The sequence below is a fragment of the Cryptotermes secundus genome, unplaced genomic scaffold (genome assembly GCF_002891405.2).
Source record: "Cryptotermes secundus unplaced genomic scaffold, Csec_1.0 scaffold561, whole genome shotgun sequence".
NCBI lineage: Eukaryota > Metazoa > Arthropoda > Insecta > Blattodea > Kalotermitidae > Cryptotermes > Cryptotermes secundus.
In genome coordinates, this window is record NW_019744119.1 from 212,897 (window position 1) to 221,421 (window position 8,525).

The 8,525-nt window shown below is 41.3% G+C and overlaps 1 long non-coding RNA gene across 1 annotated transcript; it reads right to left on the reverse strand.

The window, feature by feature from the left end:
- Positions 1 to 76: 76 nt before the first annotated feature.
- LOC111874499 lies at positions 77 to 7,171 on the reverse strand. The gene is made up of 3 exons (XR_002844571.1): positions 7,067 to 7,171; positions 3,223 to 3,408; positions 77 to 176 (listed from the first exon to the last, which is right to left on the reverse strand). It is a non-coding gene; the product is annotated as an uncharacterized LOC111874499 (long non-coding RNA).
- Positions 7,172 to 8,525: the final 1,354 nt, after the last annotated feature.

Here is an 8,525-nt window from a genome sequence, read left to right on the forward strand (position 1 = left end):
GCACAGGAGACTTGATGTTCTTCAGATTCAAGGCAAGGATGTGGTATTGTTAGGGCAAATAACAAGTACATTTTTGTTTTAAAGCAAATTCGAAAGGTTTATTAATTTAAAGAGGTACATGCCAACTTCTGAGAAATGGAACCTTATGAAGGCAGACGGAGCAGTCTCGACCCAACCTGCAACAAAAGACACTTTGAATTACTAAAAGAAACCTTCTAGAAATAACTAGGACATTTTGATTTACTGAACACACTCACTAGAAGCAATAGAGGCACTCTGCATTACTGAACGCGCTCTCTAGAAACAACGAAGTTATATTGTATTGTATTCGGCATTACTGAACACAGTCTCGAGAAGTAACAAACACATTTTATATGGAAGAAAACAGACTTCTGGGATATGGCGCCGTGTAGATACTGCGTTAACCGACGTTTCGGAGGAATAGATCTTCAGGGTAGAAGAAAATCTGCAGGCGGAGAACCAGCGTGAGCAGGTCGGTTGACACAATATCTACACGGTGCCATATCCCAGAAGACTGCTTTCTTCATTGTCACCGCCGTGAAAACCTCAAATCTTACACATTTTATATTACTGAACAAATATTCAAGGACCGAGAGACATTCTGAATTACTAACTATAACCTTGAGAAAGGCCTGAGCGATAAGTCGGTTAATGGGAGGCGGGGTAAAGGGCCGAAGCGTGAAGCTTCGTCTGGAGCAAATGACTACAATGTATAGAACGAACCGCCAAGCCTCTCATTAACCTTCGGAGTGTGTTCATTAGCCAAAACGGCAAGTTCATGTTTAGATCACTTAACCCTTCCAGTCAAGGAGGTTAAGATGAGCAGGGCATGTAGAACGAATAGGGAGGAATGCATATAAGAAATTGATGGGAAAACCAGAAGGAACTAAACCTCTAGGAAGACCAAAATGTAGGTGGTGGACAATATTAAAACGGATCTTAGAGAGATAGGATGGGATCGTATGATTTGGATTGATCTAGTTCAGGATAGGGACCAGTGGAGGGCTCTTGTGAACACGGTAATTAACCTTCGGGTTCCATAAGATGTTGGCAGTTTTTAAGTAGCTGCACAATTTGCAGCTTCTTAAGAAGGGCTCAGCTCAATTAAGTATATTAGTTAAATCTTTAGAACATCATGGTAACTGTACATACCACATAACGGTAATAAACTTGGCACCTTCTTCGCACAGCGTATTTATATGTTTCATGTGATTCTAAGAATTAACTTCTGTTGTTTCCCTAATTAAGTTAACCGGCCGGTTTCTGTAACGCAGAGTCGACGCGTTTTCTTTTCTGCAAGGAGAAACTGTTTATTGAAGTAGCATATACAGGAAAGTCACGCTTCAAAAGGATACGAGATTTATTTTGGATAACTTCAGCACGACTCTTGTTAAGCCATATTTGTCTTTCACAAGAACACCACGCCCGCTATACATGCTGCAGACAACAGCTGCCGAATACTGTCAAATTATTAATATCAGTGGTTAATGCGGACTTTCAGCTCAATCGAAATGATACATTAAACTTTTAGCTCTGTGGTTTCTGTATGTACCACATATATTTAACACTGAAAACATCTGAATTTTTCCTAAAGTAAAGGTAAAGCTATCCCTGTAACAGGCCATGAAGGCCCGTAGGGTTGTGAGACGTCGAGGCCTCCACATTTTCTAGACAATCGGCTCACAGATAGCGGTGAAATTTTACATATATATATATTACCTTTCACATGATTCTCAGAGCAAGCAATGAATATTTTCCTAAACAGAATTAACCTTTTTTTCTATTTCTAACGGAGAGACACGAGAATAATATATCTGTATATATTAGGCTCGCTTAATATTTCGAAAGGTAAGTTTTGTTTAATTTGGCCATATCGTTATAGGTTATATAGTACCTTTTCTTCATTTGAGTTCTAGGCCATGAGAGACACATCTTATGCCTAAGCCGTTCTTGACAGAGCAACATTGCAGATGTACTTCAGTATAATCATTAAATTGCATAACTGTAGCGAATAGGGTTCTATTTGTAGTAATTAATAAATTTGTATTCTCTTTACTATTGATTAAGGCTGAAAGAAATTGCACACTGTTTAAGAAACGTGTGTTCCTCAGTTTACGTGTTCAGGTTCAAGAATTGTCAGACAACTTGAAGATAATTTTTTTTTAAATAAACTACATTTCTCTGTGGCACAGGACGTTTTTTAATAGCGGACGCATGTGTCCATTTCTGTTGTTGAACTTTTCTAAAAGTAAAGAAAAAAAATATGTACTTATTTCCTCTTTATCCTTCAGTTGCCAGATTGTAAGCTGGAATAGAAAGGAAGTCCTGTAACCGGCCATGTTGACGCATGCGCTTTTGGTTTTAGTCTGTCTTCAAGCAAATGCTGTGATGTTTCCCAAGTTCTTAGGTGCTACTTAGTGCTTTTCATGCAGAGCTCCGGATTTAAATTTACCAATATTAAGCCACTATCACTTGAAGGCTACCAAAATAATTTTCCTAAGTGTATCATTCGGCCCTGACAGAAAATCAAAATTCCGTGGCCTCTTTATGAAGCCACCATTACTGACCACTCTAAAGTCTTCAGTTCTGTTCTGCACTCATCAAACTGAAGGCGGGTGGAGCCTGGAAACCTAACGTAATTATGTTCCTCTCTCCTCCACAATATAACCCCGTTTTGAAGAAAATTCTGACACGGTTCCCAAGGTTCAAGTTGCTATTGCATGCTCCTTATACGACCCTCCTGGTTTAGGTTCGCCGAAATTAAACGCCTTTCATTTAAAGACCAACACATTATTTATCAGAATTATGCAATTCGACACTAATTGCTAAAATAAAAATTCCGAACCCCCCCCCCAACTTTTGTTTTAAATTCTCTTCTCGCATTATTCTTTACCTCCCCACTCTCTCAACCCTGACTTATAACGAGAGTTGTCTATAAATCTATTAGTCAGATGTGCTCCATGCTTCAAAGTTTAAATAACTATTGGAAATTATAGAGTCAATATAGGTTGGAGCAAAAGCCATATTGAGTTTGAGGTTCTAACAGCAGTTCTTATTAAGAGTCCTGTCGTCTGGGATACGGTACCGCCTAACTCGGTGTGTCTGCAGACTTTTCAGAGGAACAAATCACCTCCAACTTCAGGCCCGAAGAGTAAAGAATGCAATGAATCAGCGTGAAGCACGTAGCAAGCAGATACAAACCTTCATGAGCTGTTACGTTCGTTCAGCTGTAGTCACATTCACCGCTTAACGGCCGTAGAAGCCGTAGCCAAGACCGGAGTAGGCATACGGACTGGCATATGTGCCGTAGTATCCGTTGCCATAGTATCCGGCGTAGTACGGATACTGGGCCGCGGCCACTGCGATCAGCGCCAGGACGAGGAGAACCTGAAACACATTACATTGCTGAACCCTCCAGAGCACAATGGTTGCTATGAGCTCGACACTGCAGCAGGCAACAGTTCTGCCTTGTACTCGGGAGGTCACCTGTTCGCATTTCTGCAAGGACACTGGCTATTGTCACCGATGTTCTTTGTGATTCTCCTAAATACGTCGACGCAAATGTCAGGGTAGTACCTCATGTTACACCAAGATCTCCCCTGCACTTTCACTGGTTTAGTATACAGTCATTTTAAATTAATAAAAATAAAATTTAAAGAAGTAATCTTCATTTCGGGGAGGAACTTTTGAATTTATTGTCTGTTACGGACCTTCTTCGAAAATCGCTGCCCCACTTTCTCAGGTTGGCCAAGCTAACCAATATGCTTCTTAGAATATATCATGGTATCCCCATCTTAGAGGAAACATGGCCCACGACTGCTTCTCACCACGTCAGTTCCAATATCTTCTTTTTACAGGAAACGGTCCTACCATTTGACGCTGAATTATCCGAGATAGTGTCAGAGCTCACAGCCATGTACAGGCGTGCATCGTGTGCATTAACACTAGAAAACAGTCCACAATTTCCCCACAAAATAAACATCGGTTACTTATATATATATATGCACGAAACTAATGAATTGGGATTTGTAACGGAGATGCAGTCTGTTTGCTGTGACGTAAGAACGGAATTGTAAATATCATTCAGATGGCCTGCATTCGAAAGGCCAACGACCGGCCAACTCGATCAAAGTTTTCCTAAGTTTTCCTCGGCCCTAAAGTAAATGATTTATTGGTACAAAATCTCCACGTCTTGCTGCATGATCCACATGTTAAAACCGAGTTTTCGCCCCCAGTGTAACCCTCCAAATGTTAGTTACGATATCACCTTAATGCATCCTGTCTAATATCAGTAAATGGCATCCCAATGCGACCGTCCTTATGTTAACATAGAAAAGCACTCTAAAGCAACCATCAAAATCTAACGCAGTAAAGACCATGTTCGCCTTTTCCCCACTGTAAATCTAAGGATATTTCTTTCTATCAATTTACCCGCTTCACCTCCCATCGTTTTACCTCTTCTCCAATATTTATTTACCAGAGAAGCCGCGCCGTAGCTCAAGCCGTTAGTCCCTGGCTTCCCACCGCGGCGGCCCGGGTTCGATCCTGGGTCTGGTCAAGTGGGATTTGTGGTGGACAAAGTGGCCTCCGAGTACTCCGGCTTCCCCTGCCAATCTTCATTCCACCAATTGCTCTACAATCACCCTCACCTATCATCTAGGGCTGGTATAATAGGCTAGAAGTGGCCGCAGTACAAGGGACTTATTCCCACCCCACTAACAATAAAAAAAAATATTTACCAGAAGGATGATGGAGAATTGCCTTGGAAATTTCAGAGACGAAAATTTTATTGCTGCTCCCTCTCTCGGCACCAGGTGCCTCTTACTACCATCCACCCCCACCCCCCGTTTTATCACTGTCTTGCGAGACTTCAGACGGGTCGTAGCTCTTAGTCAACGGAAAATGTCATTCAGTGTCTGTTTGCAGGGTGTGTGATAAATGTGGGTAAAAGATGTGACAGGAACTGGCCGTGGCTAATTTTTGGGTACAGTTCAGCTATATTTCTGGAGTAAGGCCATGAGATATGTCAGCCAGAATTGCCAGTCTCCTAGTAGAAATTCGAAACCAGCAGGTTTTTCCGACAATGAATCAATAGCGATTTCCGTTCACAAAATTAAACACTCTAGCACCATTCGCAAGTTCCCAGCAGTAGACGCGACAATTATGTGCGACCCTGAATTAATACATCACGAATTCACTCGTGATGCCTCGATTTATTTCTTTGTCTTCCAATTACCGACTGCGTCATGATCTCAGGCTACGAAATTTCAGTCGATAAAATGACTGATTCGGTTACAGTTAATCCGGATGTCGGATAATTTGCTTCGAAATATGAAAAATGAAATATTCTGTTTACAGTGGAGTCTCTGCTTTAAAAAACACGTGGAATATAGGAGCCATGGAGATTAGAGCAAGAAGACTTTCAGATTATGTTGAGGGCAGCTGGAAAAGACTGAAATCGCGCAAGAAAATATCAAAGATTCACTTCAGCTGGATAAAGGTGGCCTTAGATTTCAGCTTCTGACAGAGGAAGAAATTGTCGCAAGTGATTTCTTTTTTGTTTATTTTCATTAGAACCAACTATATTATTAAATTTTCCATTTCTTTCTTTCTAAGTTTTTTGTCCTTTAGGGCTATCTTTTACTTAATTAAACCAGATTAGCGAGGGTTTACTGTAATAAACGGAAGGAATATGAAGAGAAGCGGCAGTTACCCGGTTTGAAGCAATGTCCGTACATTTTCCCGAAGGAAGTGACGAACAGTACGCATAACCTCAGTCAAGAGAGCCGGCCTCCACTACGGGATTTGAACCCGGACTTGCCGAATGAGAAGCAGGAATGCGACCTGCTAGAAGGTGAAGTTGTTTAGTTCAGCAAGTAAAATTTTTGGCTGCAAACGCAATGGAACCTGCTTATATCCTGCTAGAGGGTTTTGACACTATTTTTTTTTTCCATTATACGAACATGGCACTCCTATTCCTGGAGGTAAATCGGCCGGAACGTCATGCTGAGCATTTATCTTCAATAAGTACAGATATCCTATATTCCTTCCTCTCCACGTCTTCTGTATGCTCACATTCTGTGGCGCTCACATGCATATGATGCTGTATTTATCTTTTCTATTCTCTGAAGTTGTAATTTTTTAAAATCACAATTTAGTAAAACCTACATCGAAGAGGTACGAGTAGATCGAGTGAAATATAAAAACATAAGCTTCCATAACTTAGTTTGGCGCAGAGGTATCTTTGTAAACCACATGCTCTAACTTTCATTAAGCCTCCATTTCAGCCATGGAATTTGTGTGTTCTGTTTTATTCTTACAATAAAAATGATCATTTCCCTAATATTAATGGAATTCCAAAGAGAATTTATATTTCTTCTTGAAGACAAGGACAGAACTAAAGAAGTTTTCGAAGAAGCATATGTTTTTGTAAGCATCAAATGGTTTCCTTTTCTAAAAATTTTGGTATTTGAATTGATCATAAGCATTTATGTTAAATATTTGGATTTGTGTCATGTTCCATGGGCCTGACACCCACAAATCGAACTTTGCATTCACCACGTATATTTTCTTATCGTGCTATGATTAAGCGGGAACTCTTGTTCCAATTTAAAATTTGCCTAAGATTTGCTGAAATCATAACATAAACATTATTTGAAATCTAAAGGACAAAAAAAATAAAGCTATCCCTGTAACAGGCCATGGAGGCCCTTGGGGTTTGTGAGACATCGAGGTTCCCACATTTTCTAGGCAATCGGCTCACAGATGGCGGTGAGGTCACCCTCTAACCCCCGGAAAAATCCAGGTACTCATTTCTGTTAAAGGTTGAGTGGATTCCAGGGCCACGTGGCGGCTGGAAGGAATAGGTCAATTTAAAAATCCAATGACCTCAACGGGAATCGAACCCGCGACCTTCCGGCTTGTAGCACAGTGCCTCAACCAACTATGCTACCACATGCCCACGCCATTGAAAGGGTTAGAATATAAATTTCTCAAGTACTTCTTAGTGAAAATAAGGAATTTATGTACTCTCTTGACCACTTACCAGCTTGAACATTGTTGCGGTTTTCTGTGAGCTGTCTTTCTGCGGAAGACTAATGCCCGTGCCTTTATTTCCCGGGATTTATATAGCGCGAGCAGAGTAGATCTTGCTTACATAATAAGAATAGTTAACTGGCCGATTTACCCTTGGCCTTGGGCAGAGAAACTGAAGACCTTGTGGATGTTTATGTGGGTCCACGCCCAAAGTGAGAACGCCCACTTTGTACCTTGTCTTTATATCAAAACCGGTAAATATTACTTAACGTTTCGCATGAACCGGTATACCGACCAAAACAAAAACTTGACACGCTATTGTCCGAGGAACACGTGGGCATTGTGTGGTTTAAGTCAGGCTAAATAGGACATGCGCACAAGAAAGACAAAGATTTCCTTTGTCCTGTGTCGTTGCGACGGTTACATTGATTGAAATTATATAAAGCAGAATTTATCGAGAGCTCCTGGTCCTCATGCAGGTTTCTTTTAAATCGAACCGAATGTAACCATTCAAAACAACAATGGCTACTGCAAACATCACCTCCATAATATTAAGGAAATCAGTATTGTGACATGACGCTTGAAAACCGGATTAGAGGAGGCAGAGCAGATGTCCATTGCTAGGCAACGGCTCGGTAAACACATTCTCGCGGCAACGAACGACCACGCAACAATGGAACTACCGTTTATATGCAACCGCGAGGTAAACACATCTCTGTAACAATAGATGAATTGTTGGGAGACGGTGTTTTCCGTACTGCCCATGCCGCAGCTGGTCGTAGGAGGCGACGAAAAGGGAACCCAGTGCCTTGGGGTATAACCGGGTCACCCTGTTCCTGGGAGACATAAATACAGGGACATGGCCATCCAGGTTAGGGGATTCTCGTATCTAGGACAGTAAAATGTGGTCATGAGTCCCGCGGGAATCTGACCTAAGAATGAATGCGCTGACGATGGCCAGCAGCAATTGTAAACGAAAGACCCATCCTCTCGTCAGAGAGGATGTTACATAAGAATTATACCCGCAAGTGTTCAGTTGAAACAAAAATTGCTGGTCGTGAGGCTCAAGACGAACTGATTGACGGTAAACCGAGAGTAGTAAAGTAATTCTGACTCTGACTCTGACTCTGACTCTGACTCTCACAAAGTTATTCGTTGTCAAGAGAACTGAGTCTCTGGAGATGGCAGTCGAATGACTGAGTAGAAGTGGCAAGAACAGAATTAGGCTGTGAAAAGAAGATTTTATGGGTGCTGCAGTGACAGTGACAATTTTATGGATCCAAATACCACTAGTGAATATTGTGTGTGTGTGTGTGTGTGTGCAAAGGTCAACTGTAAATTGTGTAGATTAGCGATTGAGCTGTAATTGCATATAGTTCCGAGTGGAGTGCATAATTGGTCAATAAATAAATTTCATCGCTCCTAAACCTTCTAGTAAGTCACGCACGTACCCTTAAATCTTGACATTT